This window comes from Mus musculus, chromosome 17 (assembly GCF_000001635.26).
Source record: "Mus musculus strain C57BL/6J chromosome 17, GRCm38.p6 C57BL/6J".
Classification (NCBI taxonomy): Eukaryota; Metazoa; Chordata; class Mammalia; order Rodentia; family Muridae; genus Mus; species Mus musculus.
In genome coordinates this window covers 53,890,228-53,917,300 of record NC_000083.6, presented here as the reverse complement: position 1 = coordinate 53,917,300, position 27,073 = coordinate 53,890,228, and the positions used below count along the sequence as shown (strand labels likewise).

The 27,073-nt window shown below is 41.3% G+C and overlaps 2 pseudogenes; both read left to right on the top strand.

Annotated features, from left to right (window-relative positions):
- Window positions 1-4,344: 4,344 nt before the first annotated feature.
- On the top strand, window positions 4,345-25,320 carry Mark4-ps (annotated as a pseudogene).
- A 1,045-nt stretch (window positions 25,321-26,365) lies between these two features.
- On the top strand, window positions 26,366-26,721 carry Hcfc1r1-ps1 (annotated as a pseudogene).
- Window positions 26,722-27,073: the final 352 nt, after the last annotated feature.

Here is a 27,073-nt window from a genome sequence, read left to right as displayed (position 1 = left end):
CTACAAAACATAATTCCTGACTGATACTCATTGTCAGAGTATCTTAATTTTGTCTCACATGGTAAACTATAAGTGTGGTAGGAGGCACAGTTTCTCGGTCCAGGTCTGTTGATAGGAAGATGTTTCTAGTCATATGTTCCCAGAGCTATTGCCAGGACAGCAACAAGCCTATCCAGGCCAAGCTTGTGCCAGCAGTCAGAGGCCACTGGGCAAACCCTCCATGTGTCTACCTCCTGAATGAACACAGGAAAGTAGATGGGCTTGCTGCATGCCTATTTTGAGTCTCAGGAGAGCAGCAAAGCTGAACTTGCTGTTCTCTGTGTAGGCAGGAGGGCTTCTTCCTGGGGAATACAGGAATTTGTACAAACTTGTTCATTTCTCTAGAATGCACTCTGTCTTTCCTCACATAGGTAGATAATTTCTTATGTATCTTCCTTGTTAATGTGTCCTGAGAGAGTCACAAATAGTTTAGACATATTCCAACATCACAGTCTCTTAAAAAATCACAGAAGAGAATCGGTGGTTGCTCCTTTGTGTTGCTATACTGATGATTTTGAAGAAAATATGTTAGAATACCAAGGGTTCTCATGCTGGTGAAAGCAAAATCCAAGTAAGCAGAGAACAAGGGAAAAGTTTTACTAACTGTAGCAAGTAAGAGGATTGAATGGGCCTTGTTTGGATTGCAAAGTCTTCCTGGAATAGGGAACATGTACATATTTTCAGATATGCCATTAATATCATGAGTATGATCATTTAAGGAGCATAACTCTATTAAACGCTGACAGTTTCAAGTTATAGATCCCATGATTTTTAGAGTTAAATGAGAAGAGGGCATGGGGAGAGAAAGACAGACTGCTTGACTGTGCAGTTCATGGCAACTAGAATGGAACTTTACCCTGACTGAATAGAGAAACATGCTTAAGATTGCACTAATGTTACTTAGAAAAGACAGGACATGTCAGAGCGATTGTGGGATTGGAAATGCCAGGTAACCAACTGCACAGCTACGCTGATCTGCATGGCATTGGTAGCTCCCATTATGTTGAATTATGCCCCCTGTAAATCTGAGGCTAAACAAACTCTTCCTCCTACAAGTAGATCCTTGCCTGCATTTGATCACAACTGTGAGAATACTTAGTATTATAGAAGTTGGGGGCAAGAATGTCAGAAGAAATATATTTTAAAATACTGTGGGGTTTTGAAGAGCTGTCTTGGTCTCTTGCATGTGACATCATAATGAGACTTTGCAAGGAATGTTGGATACCAACCAATAGCAAGCTGCTGCCAAGGTTGCGTTTGTCCTTGTGCTTCAGACAGAGGCAGTTGGTTGGTGGGAGAGCAGTTGAACTCTGTTGTTTCTCACAAACTTGGCCTTTTCCCAACTTGTTGGATCTGGATTTAGTGAGTTATATTTGTTTTCTAGGTTTTCAGTTTGGACTTTTGGCATTTAGTGGTCATTTACTTTTTATTTACATCACTTATTTGTGTTTTAACTCATGTCTGTATGCTCCTTTTCTTCATTTCAGCTGTTACTCCTTTTATCAAGTTCATTTACTTGTCCTATTTGCCTTTGTTCTTGTCAATTTTACACCTTCGGTGGTATAAACTGTACACAATGAGGAAATCATCTTGACTTCACAGAACTGCTTCTACTCTTTTGAATACTCTTTATCTGCTTTATTTCACTTCCCCACCCATTGGATGTGATAAGTCCTTCTCATTTTACAAGGTTCAGACCCACTGCCTACTCATGACCTCTAGAAAACAAAGTGTGATACTTGGGTTTGTGGATCTGGCATTTTTGTCATCACACTTCCCTAGTTCCATGTATTTTCCTGAAACGGGTATTCCACTCTAAATGGTGCCTCATGATGAAAAGATTTTGAAAGTGTGTCTTCCTTCAGTATTACAGACTACTGAAATTCTTGCCAATTCTTGCTGCTAGTTGTTGAGATTGCAATATTGTTTTGCAGTCTGTTATTTTGGCCCTTTGGATTCATGTTTGGTCTTACTTATTTCAGTTTATATTCATGTTGATGTTTATATACACAATTAGATTTTTACTTTCTTTGATTCTTCTCTCATTTAATACATCCTAACAGCGTTCTCACCTCCCTCTCTCCTCCCTCTTGTGCTGTTACCTCCTCTGTCTCCAAAATCTACTCTCCCCGTTTCCTTCAGAAAGGATCAGTCCTCCCAGAGATAGTGACCTAACATGGCAGACTAGGTAAAAGAAGATTTTATTAATAATGTTGGATTTTCTCTGAGGCTTAATTTGTACCTATGTTATCACTTTCTTCATTAATTATGACCCCATTTTTGTTTCAAGACAGGGTTTCTCTGTGTAGCCCTGGCTGTCCTCAAATTCACCCTGTAGACCAGGCCGGTGTTGAACTCGAAATACTCTTGTCTCTATCTCCCAAGTGCTGGGATTAACAGTGTGTAAAATACTGCCTGGCTATGAGCCAATTTTTATTTTGAAACACTAGTCTTATTTCCTTCATTACTTTTTCCTTGTATAAAACATATATATTTATATTTTTAACTTCTTCCCTTTACCTCCTGCTCACTCTCTCCTCCTGGTTACCCCCTCCCACAATCCTGTCTCCCACCATCTTCCCTTTTCCTTTGAGTGTGTAGTCTCCCAGGGTTCCCCCCACCCTGCTACATCAAGTCTCTGCAGTCCTAGATACATTCTCTCCCACTGAGGCCAGACAAAGCACCCCAGGCTAGAAGAATATATCTCATGTACAGGCAGCAGATTTTGGGATGGCCCCACTCAAGGTTTTCATGACCCCCATGAAGATCAAGCTGCTCATTTGCTGCATATGTGGGTGAGGCCTAGGTCCAACTGCATATGCTCTTTGGGTGGTGGTTCAGACTATGAGAGCCCCAAGGGTTCAGGTTACTAGATTCTCTAGGTACTCCCTTGGAGTTCCTTTCCCCTCTTCTTCCATAAGAGTCCCCAAGCTCCATCCACTGTTTGGCTGTGGATGTCTACATCTGTCTGAGTCAGCTGCTAGGTGGAGCCTCTCAGAGAACTACTATACTAGAATCCTGTCTAGATTAATTACCCTCAATATGTATGGTATACCTGATATGTATTAGTAATCTTAATATATTATGTGTTATACAATATGATATTTATGATAATTATATATATCATTGTGAATACTAATTTATTATTGGAAACTATAATTATACAATTTATGATCATAAATTATGGTATATTATATGCTGAAATTGTAATAATCATAATTACAAAATAAGTACAATACACTGCACAAAATAAGTATAACACACTGTATTAAATTTATATTGCACTTAAGTATATTACACATAAACCATTTCACTTCAATCATTTACTTACATCCCAATCTGCCTACTTTTCCTCCCAACACCCCCTCATATATATCTTCTCCCAATTCTGCTCCAGGTTTTGGGAACACCCATGAAGACCAAGCTGTATCTTTGATACATATGTGTACTGGGAGTGGCAGACACCCAGGTCCAGCCCATAGTCTCTCTTTGATTGGTCGTTCAATCTCTGAGAAACCCCAAGTCATGCATATCATGGACTTTAATCATTATCTCCTGAACATTTCCTTCTGTCCACCATGTGTTTGTACTGATAGTATGACTTTTTTAAAAGCTCAGGCTCCTCCTTCCTCCTTACCCACAAGAGACAAAAAGGTGACCCATTTCTACTTGTGGAACTGCTTTCTTTCAAGTCAAACTATGCCTACTAGCAGTGACTTTCCTCATCCTTCAAGACGTCACTGTTCATAGCATTTAGTATGTAGTCTTCTCCAGAGACCCCTGAAAAGTTATGCTGTTGTTCATTTTCTTTGTTACATACTGTCCTTTCGTTCTGCATGAGGCCATTTTGATTGTGAATGAAGGGCTGTGTAGTCTATTCCTGAAATAGATGTGAAGTATCAAGCAGGAACAATTTTTTTCTAATAAACAATTTTCATATATATGTTCACAATGGAAGGGAGCTTATGCTTTCTCTGTTCATTTTGATTATTTGGCTGTTGGAGGAGGGTAATATTAAGAAAGTCGAGTTTGAATATAGTCCTTTGTTTTCTCTTTCATGAGTTAATTTCTGTAAGTCTGGTATATATGTTTCTCTAACATCTGTATACATTTGGGGAATCCATGAGGCCTGGGCTCTGCTTTAATGGAAGATATGGTTTTTTTTTTTTTTTTTTTTTTTGCTACACCATACTTGTTGCTTATGGTTCTTGTGTTTACATGTTTTATTTCATTTTAATTAAAAATTTACACATATCTAAAATCTCCTTTTATATTTTCTAATTTCTAGAAGCATAAATATTGAAGCATCTCTGAAAGATCATCTGGATTGTAGTCATAGTAGATAGAGTATGTGTAGAACATCAGTTTATTGTTTTCTGTTCTTCAAATTGTATCAGGTCTCACTTGATCAGTTATGGGAAAAGGTTGCATATTGGTCTTTAAAATAACCAGCTAATTATTGCTGTGCTCTCAGTATTTACCTTTGCATGCCCCCTTCACTGAAATCATCCATGACCTTTAATAGAATTCCTCCTCTACTCGTTTGTGGTTGGGATCTTCTGGTATTTCTATATCCTTGAGGAGCATCATTGGGTTGTTTGGGAGATCTCAGAATTCATGATAGAGAATTCATTCTAAAATCGCATTAATTTTTATTTCTAGCCTCATATATTTCTGGTTCTATATGAGAGTAGGTGGTGGAACTTGAGCAAACATCATGGCCACCCACATGGAAGAGAACATCCTTGAAAAGGATTTCAGGATGTTGTCATCTCTGGGTTGTGGTTCATTTGGTGAGGTAAAGCTTGCCTGCCATCTTCCCACACGTATACGGGTGGCTGTCAAGGTCCTTGAGAAAAACATCAATAGCATTGCTGACTTCACTTTGAAGGTGGAACTTCTTCAATCTTTAGAACACAGGAACATTGTTCGATTTTTTCACATGATTGACACACTGAAAACAACGTATGTGATCATGGAGTATGTGCCAGGAGAGGACCTTGAGAAGTACCTCAGGGCACTGGGCTGTCTGAAAGAGGAGGAGGCTAGACATATTTTCCAGCAGGTCGTGTCAGCAGTGCACTTCCTCCACCAAAGACACATTGCACATCGCGATATTAAATTAGAAAACATTTTAGTCAATGCGGTAGGAAATGCAAAGCTTTGTGACTTTGGCATGGCCATTAAAACCACAGAGGGGCAGATGCTGGAGGAGACCTGTGGCTCCATACTCTATAGGGCCCCAGAGATACTGGCAAGGAAACCCTATGATGGACTGGCAGTTGACATGTGGAGCTTGGGCATCGTCCTCTACGTTCTGGTCACAGGGCACTTTCCATATGTAGAAGCCACCATTGAGGATATGCACAGGATCATCACTACTACAATGTGTCCCATTCCTTACCACTTGTCATTTCCGTGTCACATCATCATTGCACGGTTACTCGGGGTCCCTACCTGGTTCGGGATGACAATACATCAGCTTGTGGAACGACCATGACTGGGCCACATCCAAGTTCATGGACTGGTTGCCACAAAAGAAATCCTTCCCAGGATCGTGAACACAATGTGCACCATTGGCTATACCTGTGAAGAGATTGTGTCATCCTTAACAAATAGGCGACTCAAAGATGAAGTAATGGCAACATTTAATATTTTAAAATACCAACTGAGCTATGGGGACAGCCATCAGCAGGTGGAGAAGCCCTGGGCAAATAGCAGCCCTTAAGGTGCCCTTATCCCCCTTCCCCACTTGAAGAGGAGAGCAAGTGAACCTACCTTTTCAACCTGTATGGAATCTAGAAAGAGTCACTTTCAGGATTAGAGTGTTGAAAGAAGAAGCAAGAGTTGCAGAAATTCCCCCATACTCACCAAAAATTCCTACACAGAGAGGATGCCCTATTCAGATGACCCAGTGCCAGAAAGTGATGCTCTGACAGCTGATGTCACTAACAGTGCTACAGGGGATATTGTAGTCAACAGAGATTCCACACACAGCATGCCTGGTGAACAGGTCTCTCCAGTATCATCCCACGTTGGCCCCACAGGTCCTAGACTTAGGTCACCCACAGTTTGGAAGCGAATTTCCCGTGCTCTGAAAGCACTGTGCTGCTGCTGCTGCTGCTGCTGCTGCTGCTGCTGCTGCTGCTGCTGCTGCTGCTGCTGCTGCTGCTGTCTGCCCTCCGTACGGTGAGAAACATGTAAGTGCCCTGGAAGGAGGGAGACAGGTGAAAGTGGGTCGTGGGAACAATTGGCAACTGGGATGGAGTGGGTAAAAGGAAATGAGAGGAGTGTAGAGTGAGGAATAGATTCTGTCCTTAAATCAGCATGAAAGAGATGCTTGTGTTGGCCTAAGGCAGAAGTCTGGGGCAATCAAGAACACTCACAAACTTTCTGTGGAGTACAGCATGGGAGGTAGATTAGCATGGCCAGCCACAAGAAGAAAAACGCCTACACTGATGGTTCCTTGCATGAGTCAAGGCATACAAACAGGATGCTCTCTTGAAACATTATCATCCTGTTCTCTGCTGCTGAGCTATCATGAGGCAGGAAAAAGAGGCAGCCCTATTGGTCAGATGAGTCCCATTGTCTTCAATACTGATAAAGTCTGTGTTTAGTGTCTGTAACAAAGGCCCTTCATGATTCTTTCTGCTGCTTTTGAGGGTAAACTGTATTGTGGTGTGCAAAGAGAGGTTTGCAAGGCAGAAATCAGAGGTGCTGTGTAAAAAGATATAAGGGCTACAGGTCATAGCATTCTTCCTCCACATATAGAGTCTCAGCGACCATGTGTAGAGTCATTCAGTTCACTGGAACACCTGCACTGCTTGCTGGACTTCCCTAAATAGTCACATGCAGCACTGGCTCGATAAAAGTTTAAGATCCCCAGTTTTGTCATGTTGGTGGGAAAAGGGTTCCACAGCATCTAAAACAGCTGCCCCTGGAAACAACAGACATGTCTGCAGGTCTCAGGCTTTGCTCCACTTTAATCACTTGATTACACCCAAGATATCTTGTGAAGGTCCTTTGAAAGATGAGCAGAACCTCTGAAAGACGTATTGGAGCTGGGAAATAGATAAATGGAGGTAAGAGGAAGGGATAGGGAAAGGAGGAAATGAGTGGCCCTGTAGAGAGAGAAATCAAGTGTGTGCTGTGATACTTGCTGTCAATGATTAAGGAGAAATGGATGAATGTGTGGACTGAGGCAGGGGTCTTGAACAAGGAAGACCAGGAACAAATGTTCCCTGCAGACAGTATGAGTAGACAGGACAGGGCAAGCCATGTGTAGAGGCCCTACTCTGATGGTTACTGTCAAGGTAGAAAAGTGGGAGGATGCCTCATTAAATACACTCTCTTGTTCTGGGCAACAAATAGAAAGTGTTGCATCTCCATCATTTTATTTATATTGTAGCTGTGTCATTATCCTCACAGCCTCTTTCATCCAGTTAGTATTGTTATGTTCCACTATGGAAAATTAAGTAGACCTTGCCAGGCCTGATGCCAGGTATTGTCTCTAGGAGGCCAGCAGCCATGGTACTACATTGTATCTATTGCTAACCAAGAATTCAGGCTTAAGAAAAACCATTGGTGATCATGGTGTTGGAAATGTCATACACTGGTGGAGTATGGAGTCCTAGTGATGTGTTTTCCAGGACACCTTCCAGATTAGAAGCAGTTCACTGGATTGTCATGGCAACTGAGCTCCACAGAGAGTCCTAAGACCTAATCTGTGGGAACCATGCACTTGAAAGTAAGGCTGAATTTAGTAAGTATCTACTTGTTGTAGAACAAGAGTCTCTGATACATGGTCTTAGCATAGTGGAAAACAGGAACCCATAAAGTGGTTTATGCTAGTATCCCAAACACAGAGGGAAAGTGTTGATTGTTTGTTGACAACAATTGGAAAATGAGAGCTGGCAGAAATGTGGTAAGGCAGGAACTATTTGCTCCTTTGTACTTGGCAGTCAGCTTCCATTCTGACCACCTGTCCCTGGGTTTTTATCGAGCACTTGGGCATATTGACAGCATTGGTCCAATATTCTTCCCAGCAATAAAACTGGAATCTTGGCTGTTAATACTTTCTAGAATCCAGATCATCTGGTGAGTCCTGTGTCGACAAAACAAAAAGCTCTTTTCATACCATAGTGGGCAAGAGTACTTTTGACTTCTGTGGCTTCAGAGAGGGTCACCTTGTGTTTCTGTTGCACATCAGTGAAGCTAGAGCTGTTGAAAGAATGGAGGTCCTGTTGAATGGCGGTCCTGTTGCATTCTCTAAATGAGATAGGAAAATTTCCTGTCCTGAACTTTTATAATTTTTGAGACAGGAACATACTATATAGCTTTCTTTTTCTGTTCTGGAAATCTTTATATAAAATAGGTGGCCCTAAAACTCACAGAGATTCCCCACACCACTTTATCCTGCATGCTAGGATTTTACATGGGTACTTCCCTGATTTAAGTATGGGACAGCAGCATTAATAAATTCTTCTAATTTTTCAATATAGAATTACTCCATTTCTGTGCTTTTGTCTTTTGGCATGGAGAGAATCGAATTGGAGGCGCTGCTCTCCATTCCATCCAGGGTGAATTATGAACTTGGAGCAAACCTCAAATCTAAACTTCAGAAAAAAAGTCTATGTTCTCATGGGAATGGGTAGCTTAAGGTGGAAATTTCATCTAGAATACTTCTGTGGAAAGATGCCAGTGTGCTGTAGCTGACACATCCTTGAAAATAAGCCACAGAGTGTGACTCTATAACCCTGCCTGCTTTCAGTGGATCCCTCACCTGCTGGCCAGGCACAAGTCATGTGACCTCAACCTGCAAACACAGGAAAATCTAAACTGGCTAGGCAGTCTGATTAATGGAGTTTTTTTTTCAACTGAACCAAGAGGTCACACATGAGGACTCAAGGTGGGTCACTGAGACAACTGGTGCCTGTCTTGTATTGTTGAAGGCAATTTTCACTTCATGGTCACCAAGGCAAAGAAGAGCATCCTGTTCTCTTGATCCAACACCCAGATATGGTCTGATCATCTTCTGACTTCCATGCACTAGCCTGGCTTTCATGGGTCTCACAGTGCTTTTCTGCTTGTCAAACAACTTTGGATTGAGATTTTAACCATAGAAATTTATACATCCTGGCTGGGTAATGGGGAGCCAGGGATGCTAGAATCTCGGTTCGGAACCACCCAAAGCATTGTGCACCACACTGGGGGTGTCTGTAATGGGAGAGGTGAACTGTCTGAATCCCTAAATGTTGTTGAACATCTCCAGGACACCAAGGTCTTAGTCCATGTCCTTACAGCTTTGTCATTGATGTTCAGGCCCCTAACCACCAAACTTGTATATGAGTGAAAACAACCCACTTGTGTCTTTGTGGAAAGGCTTGTGACACATAGGACATTCATCTTGATCTGTTTTTGAAAATTCTAAATTTCATAATTGAGGTTGGGCATGTGTTTTTTTTACCTATATCTGCTTCATATAGTTTTTTGTTGTGTCCGGCCAGCAGACCACAACCTGGGTTCTAGCCTGGAAAGGCATTTTGGAAACCTGGAAGAGAAGAGGGGCTAGGTGGCGAGAGAAAGGAATGTAGCCAAGACAGTTACTCTGATCAAGGCTCAAATTTTATTGTTGCGACACTAGTTATGAAGGAAGGGGGAGGGGACCCGATTCCCGCCGAATAATCTCGGGTCCAGTAGAAAGGTGCACGTGTGTGGCTCCGCAGGTTCCAGCAGTGGGCGTGGCAGAACGAATGAGCAGGAAGCTCCACCCCTGAGCAAGCAGGTTTCAGACTGGGGGAGGGGAGACTACATTTCCTCCCTTTTATTAACAAAATTTAAAAAAAGAAAAAGCTGGCCTGAGGGGGTAAAATTATCTATGCTCAATAGTTCTGCCTGGAATCTAGGGCTAAAGAAAAAACTTGCTTTCATGGGATTCCTTAACTTTTCTTATGGTAAACTGTATCTGGCTAAGACTGTCCTTTCTTATCTTAGTAAACAACTAACTGAAAAGCCTGGAGCTGTAGGCTCTGACTTTATAATGCTAATTAGTACTTGGTAGGTAACTTTCCTGTTGAATTTTAAGTAGGGCGTTGGAACTTTGGCTAAGTTTGACTGAACAAATGTGAAATACACTATAATAAGAATAACACTAAGTTGATATTCCTCCGCATTTTTGGATGATAGGTGGGAAACAGGGAGAAGGCGTTCGACCGGCTCTGTAGTACAAGGCCAATTGGCTTTTTTATTTTGGGGTGGGAGGCAGTGAAGACAGTACGGTCTCCAATCTCTCTCCCCCCTATTAATTAAGTTAAATAAGGCAATGCTTAACTGAGGTGATCAAATGATTTTCTCATCTGTAGATGAGTGGGCTTTTAACCTTGGCTTGGGTGGACATTGACCCGATTCCTCCCGTGGGTACTGTTAAGACCCACACCTGTGGCTCTCGGTATCTTTTGGGGAGGGGGAGGCAGAGCCGAAAAATATTTTTGATTCTTAGCCAAAATTTGATACCAACCTCTTTTAAACCGGGTTTATCTCACAGGAAACTCAGAAATGGTCAAGCTGGACCTTCCCCTGCAGTGCTCTCTGCACCAAGCGATGCCCATACTGAATTTGTACGATCACAAACCAGTATGCACAGTTCTGAGTGCTGTGCAGCTCCTAAAGGAGAATTATCAACCTCAGATTTAGCAAGACCTAGGCAAGAATTATGTCATTAGTAACACCATGATTTGTGGCTAAAATAGGAGCTGGAAGTCGTTCCTCCTCATCCCTGTTTTTTCCACAGCCTATTGAGCTAAGGACACCTTGCAGTAACAGCAAGGGTGAAAAGCCAGAGGTCAGCTAAGGGGCTAAGCCTGTCTATCAAAATAAAAACCAATCTTTATTAATATAGAAATATCTACTTTTCTAGCCCTCTTGGTAAACCTAATTTTTAACTCAGACTGAAAGCCACGTGCTGGAAATGTCCTTGGAAAAGAGATAACAGCAGCCACCTGTGTGCTCTAGGGGGGCGGGGATGCACATCCGCTGGTCCGCCTCGAGAATGTTGATTTACCTGCTTGAAAGACAAAATCTCCACAGTGAGAAAGTAGGAAAGCAGAACTTCTTTTGAGGAAGTCCAGGTACTTTATTCAAATGCAAATTGTAAAGCTGAGGCTAGTCTCTGGCCTCCTGTCGGGAGCTGGCTCAGAGAGTAGCTTTTTTTGGAGCCTGAGTCCTCAAGCCGACTTTTAAGCAAAAGAGGAATTTTAGTCCTCAAGGTGATACTTTAGAAGATTTAGAATCTGTGTTCATCTGACGAATTAATTTCTCTGGCAGCCACCGAGCTCTATTTTCATCTCGTGAAAAAACACAAACTGAGTCCCTACCCCAAATTAGAACTGGATCTGGACCCTTCCATTTGTTAGTCAGGGGGTCCTTCTATTTTACCAATGTATTAAGTGACCAATTGCTCTTTAATAGCTTTTTCTACTAGCTGTAAGGCCAGCAATCCTTCTGAGGTTAGGGATCTAGGGGAAGTGGGGGATGTGCTCTGAATTAACTTTGCTAGGTAATTTAGAATATAGGAATCTCTAACATTGGACTGAATATTAGACCAGTCTGAGATTGAGTTAGAATGGCTGGTCACACTGAAGAAAAGAGAAAAATCATTATGACTCTATTAAATGACTAATTTTACTAAGTCTGAATATACAGTCTCTGATGTACTATTGCCATAAAGTTAAAAGGCTAGAAGCTAGTCTAAACTGGAAAAATGACAAGTAAGGATGGATCTAAAACATGAATTTAATTTAGTTTTTTAGTCAATACAATCAGGACATGAGTCAACTTACCTACCAGCTCGTCACACGAATTTACTAATATGCTTCTGCAGCGTTCAGTGGAGAAAACCTGTTTTTCCCTTTTCTAATAAGGTAGTTGTTTTAGGATTAATCTATAAGCCAATAAGTAGATCCCTTTAAGATACTATAAAGCATTTATTAAACTCTTTGACATTAAAATATTAGATTTTGAAAATAAAGGTAAGACTTAAATAGTGTGCATGGGAATGCACTAAATAGTATGCACAGGGATACAATTTACAATACCTAAACTTTTGAATTAATAACTAGTTGACCAAATATTTTAAATACTTGGCTGTAAAGGGGCAGTGACTAATTGCACTTTCAATCAATTTTCTTAAGGAGCAGTTGTAACTAGAAGGCTTGCAAAGTTATTAAGAGTCACATGTGCATAATTTATTTATTTATTAACTAGAAATATGCATAAGCAATTGTAAATTTGAGAATTAATAGTATCTGAGGGATGAACAATTTAAGCAATTGCGAGCTCAGAGATATGGCATTGACTATTAATATACAAATTAAGGTTTGATTGTTCAGCATTTTAAAACACATCTACAGCACACAACTAGATTATTTGTGCTGGAACAGGGGAAACTGTGTCTTAAGACTCCGCCCCACAGAAGCTTAGTTGGGCCCACGTGGGCCAACGATCGGCTGGGAGGATGAGAAAAATGACTTTACAATAATGTTTTCTTTTTGGCCAAAGAATTGTTTTGGGCACAACCAATTTTTAATTACCAATTAACAACAATTATAAAAGCTTTATTTTTTGTAGAAACTTTTGTAGTAAACTAAAACCCTAAGTAATAAAAGGATATTGTCTCTGAATCTTTTGGGTGAGGGCAAGGATTTAAGGTAAACTTTAAGAAGCATTAGTTAATAAAATACCTTTTACTTAGGAAACAATATACACTGAAAGATTAAAACTCTTGGCTTCTTGTATAGAAGCAGAAACAATAAAATTTTTTCTTACATAATGTAAAGTTACATTAGCCATACCTAGAGGCAGAATTTTCTAGTGGTTACAGTTCACTAGAAGCAAAACTCTTTGAATTAAAGCATTATTTTAAACTTCTGAATAGATCTGTAACACTGTTAAAAAGAAGTTCTCTTGAACACAGGGAAAAAACTTTCTCAGGCACTGTTTGCAAAACAAAAGAAAGGCCACAAGCTGCTCTGGGGCTGCCCAGAGCCCTGCATTGACTCAAACGTAAAATACTTTTTAATCTGAGCATCCTGGCCCTCTTGTAATAAGGACCGATTCTAGAGAAACAATATAACTGTCTACGCCTCCAAATTTTGATACTCTTTCTTAAGATGACTTACAGTTAAAACGTTCTTCACAACTTTAGTGTTGTGAAAAAATTGCCCGTACTGCAGTTTCCTGCCAGGCAGCAACTATAACCAAACTGTTTGTCTAATCTATTTATAAAGACAAACATAACTAGATAACTCTGTCACAGTTTTGTATGAAGTGAGCTGTATGAGCGCTCTCATAAGATGATTACTCTTGTAATTATCTTAATTACAGTATACAGGTGAATTAAAGATCTTAAATTTGAAGTCAAACTGCAAGCTGCAGTCAACGGAACAATAGCAGTTTTAACCATAATTTTTAAGTTTTTGTGCAAGGTTAGGATAATACCTGTAACCTTGGGAAAGCAAAACCCAAGTTTAAAACAATTTATTATCTTTAAAATCAATATTAGAAGCATTACTATCATATTACGAAGTTTGGATGTCAATTAATACCTATGAATACCTATTAAAGCAAGCTTTAATGCTTTAATAAAGAGACATTGCTTTAAATCTTATTTTAAATTTTACTATTTAGGATACGAACCACATTAATTATTACCTAAACTAGAAATATCTTTAGAGACCCAGCCTCTTGGGCTGCCTTATGCCACGTGTCGGAAGGACTCTAAACTTGAGTTATCAAATTTAACACTAACCATCTGTAGCAATGTAACAATTATTAATCTTAACCAACAACTTATGAGCTGATTGTGAAAACACTCAGAGCACATTACCAATAAAAAAGAACCAAATGAAGCAGTTACATTTAGACCAATCAGAGAATAATAATTTTTGTAGCTACAATCATAGAATAAAAAACACTTTACCATTGTCAAACACATTAATCATAAACCATTTATTAGCTTTTTTACTCCGAAACTTAGAGGCTGTGCACTCGCCCTTATTTCCTAAAATTAACAGTTTTTCCAGCAGGGGCCCTCCCGCCATGTGTCTGATTCCTGGCTGAAACACGTGGCAGCTCTCGGCTTTGCAGATAAAGTTTTTTATACCATCTTTATTATCCAACATAAAACATAGAACATTCATTCATACAGACTGGACACGAACATACATGAATTGAACACGAGAACAGATTGGTGCACCGGACATTAGACAAGACACAAAAGGGAACAGAGTACTCCTGCTATAAGGCCCAGAGAGATATTTCTCTCTGCTTTTTGGGACATTTTCCTCCCTTATGATGCATCTTTTAGTAACTGGGGCAATCCGCCTATTCCTTTTAATAAACCCTTTCTTTTCTCACACCTCATGTAGCTTCGGAGAGCTACGGCCTACCGCCTGATACCCAGCTCCTCACTGCTGAACCTAAGTGAACCAGCGCTAGGGTTTAACGCTGTCTCAGCTTAGCCCATACCTTCTCCGGTATGAATTTCCCTTATCCTTTATTTTATGGAGCTCCGAACCAGCAGCGTCTCTTCCAAAAATCCTTTGCCGTTTCTCAGTCCCGCGTTGGTTCGCCAATTGTTGTGTCCGGCCAGCAGACCACAACCTGGGTTCTAGCCTGGAAAGGCATTTTGGAAACCTGGAAGAGAAGAGGGGCTAGGTGGCAAGAGAAAGGAATGTAGCCAAGACAGTTACTCTGATCAAGGCTCAAATTTTATTGTTGCGACACTAGTTATGAAGGAAGGGGGAGGGGACCCGATTCCCGCCGAATAATCTCGGGTCCAGTAGAAAGGTGCACGTGTGTGGCTCCGCAGGTTCCAGCAGTGGGCGTGGCAGAACGAATGAGCAGGAAGCTCCACCCCTGAGCAAGCAGGTTTCAGGCTGGGGGAGGGGAGACTACAGTTTTTTATTAATTTTTTTTCTTTTTCAGATTGTCTTATTGCATTGAAACAGACAAATTAAATTTTTTCCCTGAATGGGTATGAAAATTGAAAAAGCAGATTTCAAAAGGCCAGGACCACAGAATTTCTTGCCTCTGTGTAAAATGAAGTAGCTGAGCTCAAGATGGACAGCAGAGGATGAGAAGCAGAGTTTGTGGAAGCAGCAGGAACTGTGGTTAAGTTTGGAGGAGTTAGGAGGGCAGAAAACTACTGCCTTACAAGGTCCCTTTCACATATCCTATTTGAAGGGATAAGCTTTATATATTGTGAAACATGGGATTGCCTGCTGTGGACTGAGAGAGCAGAATGAAGGAAGAGTCCTGCAGGAAATACAGAGAACAGTGTGCATGTTTATCCAGAATAGAGGCTCTGTCCATCACAGGAGGAGGTAAACCATCTACCCTGGGTTTCTCCACAGGGAACAACAGTTAATAAGGAACCATGGCCCAGGCCTGGCCTCTCACAGCATCTTTTCAGATGGCACTTTGAGCCAATAACATGTCCAATCTACCCATGAATGTGTCAAATCTGTGGCCAAGCCTGTTGAGAAATACCACAGCAATACTCATTTCTCTCATTCTTATCAGATTTCCCACATGAGGACAGAACAGCTCCATCCCCTCCTTCCTCTAGGTCCCCTCCCTGCTCTTTTGTTTGCAGCCTGACTTAGTCCTGTATCCCTCCCATCACAGAAGTCATAGTCCATGCATTCTGGCTCAGTTTAATCTGTGTGCTAAGGAGCCTCAGTGTGCAGAGTTTTCTCAGAACCATACTGTCTCCTAACAGGAGAGTACCTCCAATGTGGAGGGAAATGGGCACACCTATACACAGAATACACATATGCTGCCACACTTTGGAGGGTTCATAGGGCTTACTTAGCCTAGAACAGTAAATGTAGAAGATAAGCACTTGAAATTTTGCCTAACTTCAAACTGGTATACTGGTCAGGAACCCTGAGTCTGCCCAGGAAATCTGCTCACCCTCTTCCCGAAAGGGTCATTGACTAATTGTAGAGTATAAAAGAGGAGGGGAGAGGAGAGAGAGAGAGAGAGAGAGAGAGAGAGAGAGAGAGAGAGAGAGAGCAAGAGCGAGCGAGAGAGGAGCCTGATTAAGGAATGGACAAAGAGGGAACCTGAAATAACTTAGTTTAAGTTATTCTCTGTCCTAAATTTTTCAAGGAGGAAGGGTTTAAAGTAAAGAGGCTCAGGATCTTCACTTACAACTATGTCCTGACATTAATCCTGCCACTGGCTGCAGTCACTGCATTTGTATTAAGTTTCAGAGTCATGATTATGAGAGATCCATCAAAGTAGCTGAAGAAGCCACCCAAGATGTATATGTCATTTTTTCCTTGGCCCATAACTGATCTGCTTCTTAGTTAGTGTCCACTAAGGTGGTCTTCATTCCTCATACACTTCATTGAAAGCAGGACCAAGGAAAAGGAGACTTGAGTAATGTAGCCATATCAAGAAATCCCAGGAGAGACAGGACAAGTGATTGGTCAGCTACACCATGTGCAGTTGACTCCAAGTATGTGAATTTCACAGTGCAGGATTGATGCCCATGAGGCCAGTAAAACATATTGGGGACATTTTGTGCTACAGACCCTGGAGGGATCATGTTTCTGCCTTTACCCTGTTACCCAAGAAAAGAGAAGTCAGCTTATTTGGGCCACACTCACAGACTTCAGCACCTTCCTTTCCAAATAGCCTGCCTGATGGAGACACTCAGAGAGGTACAGTCAACACTAGCTTTTGTACCAGAAGCTAGCCACAATTGACCCAAATACTGGCCAGTAATATTCATCTCCCAGAGGAGAAATCTGAGTCACATAGATGCTCATTAACTTGCTCTCTTGGACAGAGCATGATTGGCTGGTACACTGTTTCAAATATATGACTCAGATAAGATGATCACAAACACACTGTATTCCCTTGTAGTCTTAGTGTGTACACTAGAGTCTAGTTCTCTCACTGACCCTGCTTTCACCTCTCAAATCTGCAGGCTCTGTTAGACAATTCTGTGGTGGAGGATCATATTCACCATCTATGCATTCTGACTTATCTAGGCAAGTGTTAAACAAGATGGTGTATGGAATGCACAGTGTCCAACCCAGACAAGTGTTTGGGAAACTGCTTCTCCTCCTGACTCCTAGAGCCTGTTCATGGGACAGGCCAGCAGCAGGCATCCAGGCTAGAGAATCCCTTCAGACAGCAATTCCTCAAGATACCCATTGAGTTATTTCTCAGGTAGGTCACATAAGGAGAAAATGAATACCTGTTTCACAAGGTACTGAATTCCACCTAAAATAAAGCTACTCTCGTCTGAAAGGCAACGGGACTTGAGAAGGTGAAAGAATCTTTCTGGTAGCTTCATTGTAAAATAATCCTTCTCTTGTAGATGCCTTGCAACATCTTGAAACACGTACCCAGATTATTCCTGACATGAGGATGTGCACACTCAGCATTCATGATGCTGATTGAGGTGAGCATCTTTCACATACACTTCCCATGAATGACTATCATATCGTGCCTGAGCTCTAGAAGAGCTCAGAGACTGCACATAGCATCACAGCGACATGCTATGGTAGACAATGAAATGTTTCTGTTCTACCATCCAACTACACACAACCACTCCAAATTGCTAATGATACCATGTGACTCTATAGGTGGATCTCTTCGTGTAAGCCACCAGGGGGCAGATAAACCTGATTCACTGCCCACCTTAGATACTTTGCATTTTGACTATGAAACCTGCCTGAGCAGATAAAGAATATATCTTACAGAGCCTTGGCATGTGAATGTGCATCCCTTTTGTGGCTCTAGACTTGTTCTCCTGAGAAGAACAGTGGCCATCGACCCAAAGTCACTTACATACAGATAGTGAAATTGAGGGCATCCTGTTGGACCATCTCTCTGTGATGTTGGATAAATAATATTTACAAACAAAAAGTCTGAAATATTTCAGTAGAATTCCAAAATCATCTTTGAATTGGCATTCAGAACACTTTGACAGATGGCTGAGAGAAAAACAAAGTGGCTTGAGATTTTGGACAGTTCCAGTCACAGTTTTTTCTAATTTTTTTTTCAATAGTTTTATTTTATTCACTTTACACTTCTATCAGGGCCCCCCTCTTTACTCTTCTCCTGGTCAGAGCCGTACATATTCCTCCTCCTCCTACCCCATTGCCTTCTCCTCAGATTGTGGAGCTCCCCTTGGATACCTTTTTTTTTTTTTTTTTTTTTTTGACAGCAGCCTGGGTTGTTTGAGAATTTCCATTGGATCTTCTAGCCATCAACTCAAATGAATGCAATGCAATCCCACTACTAGAAGCTATGCCTGCCTACCAGAGATGGCCAGTTGAGTCTTCATAGTCCCTGTTTCTAAGAGTCCTCATTAGGATCACCTTTATAAATTCCAGAAAGTTTCCACTGCACCTCATTTCCACAACAAATGTCCCCAAATTCCAATCTTCTCTCTCCCTGGGTTTGATACTCTCTCTTTCATCCTGACTTCACCAGTCATTCTCATGATCCCCCCCCCAAGAACTCCTATCCCCATGTGCTCCCATCTCCACCTGTCCCTGCTTTACATGTAAAATCTATTTTATTTCCCCCTCCGTTAAGGTTAATATTTTCCCTTTCTAGGTCTCTGACTAATCTAACCTCTCATAATCTAAAGATTGCAGCTTAGTTATCATTTCCTTTATGGCCAATATCTGAATAGAAATGAATAAATATCATATGTACCTTTTTGGTCGTGGTTATGCCACTTAGTATGAATTTTTTCTAGGTGTATGCATTTGCCTAAAAATTTCATCATGTCATTCTTCTTTCAAACTGCTGAGTAATACTCCATTGCCTAAATATACTTCATTATCTGTTTTTAATTTGTTATTTTATTTATTTACATTTCTTTTTTTTTAGTTTTTTTCTTATTTCTTTTTTTTTTAATTTTTTATTAGGTATTTTCCTCATTTACATTCCCAGTGCTAATCCAAAAGTCCCCCATACCCTCCGCACCCCTATTCCCCTACCTGCCCACTCCCACTTCTTGGCCCTGGCGTTACCATATACTGAGGCATATAAACTTTGCATGATCAATGGGCCTCTCTTTCCACTGATAGCCGACTTGGCCATCTTCTCATACATATGCAGCTAGATACATGAGCTCCAGGGGGTACTGGTTACATCATATTGTCGTTCCACCTATAGGGGTGCAGATCCCTTTAGCTCCTTGGGTACTTTCTCTAGCTCCTCCATAGGGGGCCCTGTGATCCATCCAATAGCTAACTGGGATCATACACTTCTCTGTTTGCTAGGCCCTGCATAGTCTCACAAGAGGCAGCTATATCAGGGTCCTTTCAGCAAAATCTTGCTAGTGTATGCAATGGTGTCAGCGTTTGGAGGTTGATTATGGGATGGATCCCCAGATATGTCAGTCTCTAGATGGTCCTTCCTTTCTTCTCAGCTCCAAACTTTGTCTCTGTAACTCCTTCCATGGGTGTTTTGTTCCCAATTCTGAGAAGGGGAAAAGTGTCCACACTTAGGTCTTCCTTCATCTTGAGTTTCATGAATTTCACAAATTGTATACTATATCCAGCATTTTTTTCCTTTTAAATATTTTTTATTAGATATTTTCCTCATTTTCATTTCCAATGCTATCCCAAAAGTCCCCCATACCTTCCCCCCCACTCCCCTACCCACCCACTCCCACTTTTTGGCTCTGGCGTTCCCCTGTACTGGAGCATATAAAGTTTGCATGACCAATGGGCCTCTCTTTCCAGTGATGGCCGACTAGGCCATCTTTTGATACATATGCAGCTAGAGACAAGAGCTCCGGGATACTGGTTAGTTCATATTGTTGTTCCACCTATAGGGTTGCAGATCCCTTTAGCTCCATGGGTACTTTCTCTAGCTCCTCCATTGGGAGCCCTGTGATCCATCCAATAGCTGACTGTGAGCATCCACTTCTGTGTTTGCTAGGACCTGGCATAATCTCACAAGAGACAGCTATATAAGGGTCCTTTCAGCAAAATCTTGCTAGTGTATGCAATGGTGTCAGCTTTTGGAGGCTGATTATGGTATGGATCCCTGGATATGGCAGTCACTAGATGGTCCATCCTTTTGTCTCAGCTCCAATCTTTGTCTCTGTAACTCCTTCCATGGGTGTTTTGTTCCCAATTCTAAGAAGGGGCAAAGTGTCCACACTTTGGTCTTCATCCTTCTTGAGTTTCATGTGTTTAGCAAATTGTATCTTATATCTTGTGTATTCTAAGTTTCTGGTCTAATATCCACTCATCAGTGAGTACATATTGTGTGAGTTCCTTTATGATTGGGTTACCTCACTCAGGATGATGCCCTCCAGGTCCATCCATTTGCCTAGGAATTTCATAAATTCACTATTTTTAATAGCTGAGTACTACTCCATTGTGTAAATGTACCACCTTTTCTGTATCCATTCTTCTGTCGAGGGGCATCTGGGTTCTTTTCAGCTTCTGGCTATTATAAATAAGGCTGCTATGAACTTAGTGGAGCATGTGTCCTTCTTACCAGTTGGAACATCTTCTGGATATATGCCTAGGAGAGGTATTGTGGGATCCTCCAGTAGTACTATGTCCAATTTTCTGAGGAACCGCCAGACTGATTTCAAGAGTGATTGTACAAGCTTGCAATCCCAGAACAATGGAGGAGTGTTCCTCTTTCCCCATATCCTTGCCAGCATCTGCTGTCACCTGAATTTTTGATCTTAGACATTCTGACTGGTGTGAAGTAGAATCTCAGTGTTGTTTTGATTTGCATTTCCCTGATGATTAAGGATGCTGAACATTTTTTCAGATGCTTCTCAGCCATTCGGTATTCCTCAGGTGTGAATTCTTTGTTAAGCTCTGCACCCCATTTTTAATGGGGTTATGTGAATTTTTGGAGTCCACACAAAGACCCAACAAAGATAGAGAACTTCATACCAATTTCCCTTGTGAATATCGACGCAAAAATCCTCAATAAAATTCTTGCTAACCAAATCCAAGAACACATCAAAACAATCACCCATCCTGACCAAGTAGGTTTCATTTACAGGGATGCAGGGATGGTTTAATATATGGAAATCCATCAACGTAATCCATTATAAACAAACTCAAAGACAAAAACCACATGATCATCTCGGTAGAATTGGAGAAAGCGTTTGACAAAATCCAACACCCATTCATGATAAAAGTTTTGGAAAGATCAGGAATTCAAGGCCCATACCTAAACATGATAAAAAGCAATCTACAGCAGGCCAGTAGCCAACATCAAAGTAAATGGCGAGAAGCTGGAAGCATTCCCACTAAAATCAGGGACTAGACAAGGCTGCCCACTTTCTCCCTACCTATTCAACATTGTACTTGAAGTCCTAGCCAGAGCAATTAGACAACAAAAGGAGATCAAGGGGATATAAATTGGAAAGGAAGAAGTCAAAATATCACTTTTTGCAGATGATATGATAATATATATAAGTGACCCTAAAAATTCCACCAGAGAACTCTTTTTTTACTTTTAAGGATTTATTTATTTTATGTACATGAGTATACTGTAGCTGTTTTTCAGACACACCAGAAGAGGGTATCAGATCCCAGTACAGATCTTTGTGAGCCACCATGTGGTTGCTGGGATTTGAACTCAGGACCTCTGGAAGAGCAGCCAGTGCTCTTAATCACTGAGCATTCTCTCCAACCTTTGTATTTCAAATGTTGTTGACCTTCCTAGTTTCCCCTCCACAAACTGCAGGTCCCATACCACCTCTCCTTTGCCTCTACGAGGATATTACACACACATACACACACATACACACACACACACACACACACACACACACACACACACACACACACACACACACACACCATTCTTACCTCACTTCTCTAATATCCCCTTAACACTGGGGAATCAAGCCTCCACATGACCAAGGGCCTCCCATGCTATTGGTGCCAGATAAAGCAATCCTTTGCTTCATATATAACTGGAGCCATGGGTCCCCCCCATGTATACTCTTTGGTTGGGGTTTAGTTCCTGGGACCTCTGGGTGGTCTGGTTAGTTGATATTGTTTTACCAATGGGATTGCAATCTCATTCAGCTCCTCCACTCCTTCTCCTATCTCTTCCATTGGGGTCCCTGGATTCAGTCTGAGGGTTAACTGTGAGGCTCTGCATCTGTATTGGTCAGGTGCTGGCAGAGCATCACAGGCACAGCTATATCAGGCCTCTGTCAGCAAGCACTTCTTGGTACCAGCAATAGAGTCTGGATTTGGAGTCTGTAGGTGGGCTGGATCTCTAGGTGTGACATTTTCTTGATGGCATTTCATTCAATCTATGCTCCATCTTTTGTCTCTGCATTTCCTTTATATAGAAAAAATTCAGGGATAAAATGTTTGAGATGGGTGGGTGGCCCCATCCCTCAACAGGGGGCCATGCTGATGGAGATGGTCTCTACAGGTTCTATCTCCCCTTTGCTGGGTATTTTGGCTAATGTCCTCCCTATTGCATCCTGGAAACCTCTTGCTTACTGATCCAGTGACAGGTGTCAGGTTTCTGGCTTGACCTAGGAGTAGCATCTCCTAGGGTGCTGACTGTTGAAAACACTCCTGCTTGCCTTTTCATAAAACAGAGGGCTTATCCATGTCTTTTATCCCATGCAGGTGTTCCTAATAACATCCCTGAAAATGTTCAAGATTGACATTCCAGGATCCATGCAGCATGCTGAGAAAGGATCTCCCCTTCCTTGTCCAAAGGACATTTGGTTTTTGTGGCATTCTTGTGGATGACACAGATAGATGACAGTTTCCAAGTTGGACAACTCACAACTACCCCAAAAGGTCAGTATGTGTCACATAATGGCCATTCATCTCAGAAAAGGAACACATGACAAGTACACATCAGAATTCCTCTGACAGAACACACTAAAACACCAGTGGATAGTCCATGTGTAAAAATGGAACTCTGACCACTCTTACAGCCAATCAACCTCATCATCCCTCTGCGCCTGGGTAACTCTCTCAAACACATGAGACATTCAGTGTTCAGGACTGCCAGGCCATGGCTCTGAATACTCAGCAGGTCAAAGTGGACCTTCATAGTGCACTACTGTAGAGTACCATGATCATAAGGTTGTGATCTCTCTCTGAATTGCTAGACTGTAGGAAAGAGTATAAGCAGTAAATGAAACTTCTCACAGCCTAGTTCTTGAGTCTGGGGGATAGTGGTGGGAATGAATTATTCTAATTACCAAGATGCAGGGAAACTGAGTTACATAAGTAGCTTGCCCATTCCTTCTGAAAACAAAAGCTTTATAACCTTAGCCATTAAGTTTAAATTCAGTTCCTGGAAATATACCCATTGTTGCCTTTAATACATAACAGGTATGGCTTCCAAATATGACACGGTACCTTGCTTAATTACTCCAAGGCTTTATCAGCTATGGGTTCTTTGCTTGTGACAATTCCATGTCTCCTTCAACCTGCAGACCCTTTATTTAGATGCTAGCACATATCAAAATACATATGTGAGTTTTTGTGTGTATGTGCGTGTGTCTGTGTGTGCATGTATATATAAGCTATAAATGTGAACACATATGTACTGTGGTAATGAAATTGGCACCAATAGGCCCATAGGGAATGGCACTGTTAGGAAGTGTGACCTTATTGGAGTAGGTGTAGCCATGTTGGATGGAGAGTGTGACTGTGTAGGCAGGCTCAAGGTACACCAAATGTTAGACACAGTTTCTCGGCTGTATATCCATCAAGATGAAGAACTCTAGGCTCCTCTAGCACTATTTCTGTCTGCACACAGCTGTACTTCCTGCAGTGATGGTAATATGTTGAACTATATATTATCTGAATAATATCTAAAATTGTAAACCAGCCCAAATTAAATATTTTTCTATATAAGATTTGCCTTAGTCATGGTGTCTCTTCACAGCAATGGAAATCCAAACTAGCACACACACAGCATTTTTTTCCTTACTTTGTAAGTTCTCTTGAGTCTGCTGCAAAAGAAAAATTACTTTATAACTCCACTTATTCCTGTTTACTGTACAGAGCTGCAACTGAGAATTTATAACTCAAGAGCAATGAACCATTTTCTCTTGGACTAAAATTGATAGGTTCATGGATAATATGAGGAGATGAGAATCTAGCCATGAAACTTACCCTCAAGCCCACACTGACACCCTGTCTATGACAAAAAAGGAACTCTCTATACAAAATGGTTGGTAAACAAGTATAATGAATTGACCTTAGACCCCCAGAAACTATGTTAAACCTTGGTATGGCTCTTCCATGTGCTTATAAGCTAAACTTCATGGAGATGGAAGTAGATCCTTCATGCTCTCTGTGCAGACAGTCTAATCTAGTTGACAGTCCACATTCCAGGTGAGAGTGTGTAAAAACATACTGCAAATAAATTCAGGAAGGCACTTAACTGACCTCCTACTCACACAGTAGCAAATACTCACAATGCCTTTTGAACACACATGAACTTATACACCTGGATATAGACATAGACACACACACTTGAGTACACACATATAAACAAGACTGCACATACACAGGGTCAAACATTGGAGTTAATATGAAGAAGATTTAATCAAAAAGAATCATTGGTTAAATTTTCAGAAATGATCCTACTTGCATTGTGTAGCGATCTAGTTCGCACCCTTTAATAATCATGGTTTTTCCTATGACATTCTAGTGAAATGCTCCTGAAAATCTCTGGCTTACTTTGACCTTCATCTCTTTAGATGTGTCTACAGAAGAGCAAGAATTGGGGCTGAGGTCACTAAGAACAGCACCACCTGTGCACACATCATTACATAGAATGCACAAATTTCTTCAGAGCCTCTGGAAAGGAGTTAGCATGTCTTTGAATCTGACTGAGAGGGGAGAATGGATTTAGGTGTGGTGTTTCTGTTGCTCAAAGAGGAACATCCAGAGTTTTAATGCTACCATCTCAGAAACAACTATAAAGAAGCTTTCATCAGAACATCCAACAGGTGATGCAAGCCTGGACACAAGATACTATACTTCACAATATTCTACTAGTTCTTATTTGGTTTCTTATTTTTTGATTTTTGTTATATATCTTTAACAAATAAGTTCTTAATTTTGTACTTTTGAAATAATCAAGTATGTTTAGACAAAATAGAGAAAGTAGTATATGAATGATTTCTCCTCTACTGTAATGTTTCATGTGAATATTTGGATACCCAGATGCTGTGGGATGTTCTGGGGAGAATTACACTTGACATTAATTCCATTCTCATGTGAGTTGTGTTTTCATTACCGGGGCATATTTAACTTGGATATTTATTGCAACACCCAAATGTAACAATGAGAGACTAATATGAAAAATAAAAGCTAAATGAATAGCCTGTTTGCTCCAGTCTGAGCTTGTCTGAGTCTTAGAAGATCACTGAAGTATTTTAAATGTTGGTTAACAGAAAGCTCTGACAGGTCAAATGTCTGTCTGTAAATGAAAATGATAGCAGTAACAGAAGTGGATGTTCACAGTCAGCTAATGGATGGATCACAGGGCTCCCAATGGAGGAGCTAGAGAAAGAACCCAAGGAGCTAAAGGGATCTGCAACCCTATAGGTGGAACAACATTATGAACTAACCAGTACCCCGGAGCTCTTGACTCTAGCTGCATATGTATCAAAAGATGGCCTAGTCGGCCATCACTGGAAAGAGAGGCCCATTGGACACGCAAACTTTGTATGCCCCAGTACAGGGGAACGCCAGGGCCAAAAAGTGGGAGTGGGTGGGTAGGGGAGTGGGGGTGGGTGGGTATGGGGGACTTTTGGTATAGCATTGGAAATGTAAATGAGCTAAATACCTAATAAAAAATGGAAAAAAAAAAGAAAATGATAGCAGTAGCAAGATAAACAATTAATAAATAGGACCTCATGGAAGTGAAAGGCTACTGTAAGATGAAAGACATCATCATGCTGACAAAGCAGCAAACAATAGGACTAGGCAAAGATTTTTTTTTTTTTTTTACCAACTACACATCCAATAGACTAATAGGCAAAATATAAAGAGAAATCGAGAAACTAGGTACCAAAGAGGGGGGGAAAAAAACTTAAAAACGGGATACAGATATAAACAGTAAATTCCCAAAAGAGGAAAGGAGAATGTCTAAGAAACACTTAAAGAAATGTTTAACATTTTTAACCATCAGGGTCATGCAAATCAAGAGAATTTTGAGATTTTACAATACACACATCAGAATGGCTGAGAAATTAGGGCTCCACCTCTGATGCTTGAATCCCACCCCTCTATCTGCATAACCCTGAGCCATAATGATCCTGCAACAGCCCCTGTGGCAAGATCCACCAAGTCAGAACCACAGGCCATCACTGGGGTGATTTGTGGCCTGGACATCAGGGAATATTTCCACCAGTCGTTCAAGATTGAGGAGTACATGGCCACCCATTTATCCTGGCTTAGCCTACATAATGACCACCCCTACTGCAGCCCCCCTGTGACTTTTACCAAAGCCCTGCCACCACTTAGGAGCCCTTGCCCAGAGCTGCATCTCTGGTACTATCCTGGGAGCCTGATTCCTGATGCCCTCAGGTTGCTGAGGCTGGGGGATACTACCAGTCCCTTCTACCCTGCATCTCCATCTGGGATATCATGGAACTCTCAGTGTTGATGGCCTATGTCCCTCCCCATCTTCTTCCTGACATCAAACAGCAGCAATTCCCAGAAAGGGATGAAGTCCTTCTCCAAACCAGGTGCCTGGCCACGAGGACCTTCCCCCTGACAGGAGGACACTGAGCTTGGTGGAACCCTCAATGAGAGGCAGCCTGGGAAAGGGAAAGTGCCACCCCATTAGTGAATAAAGACCTGTGAGCAGTTGAAAAAATTAGAGCACTCACCCTAAGTGGAATGTCTTCACTGAATTCCCATGGCCCTATTGGTCTCAGGAAACCGGAATGAAAGAGGGGGTGGAAAGAGCTGAAGAGGAAGATGGGATGTAGGGCACTGAGAAATTAAAACTCTCT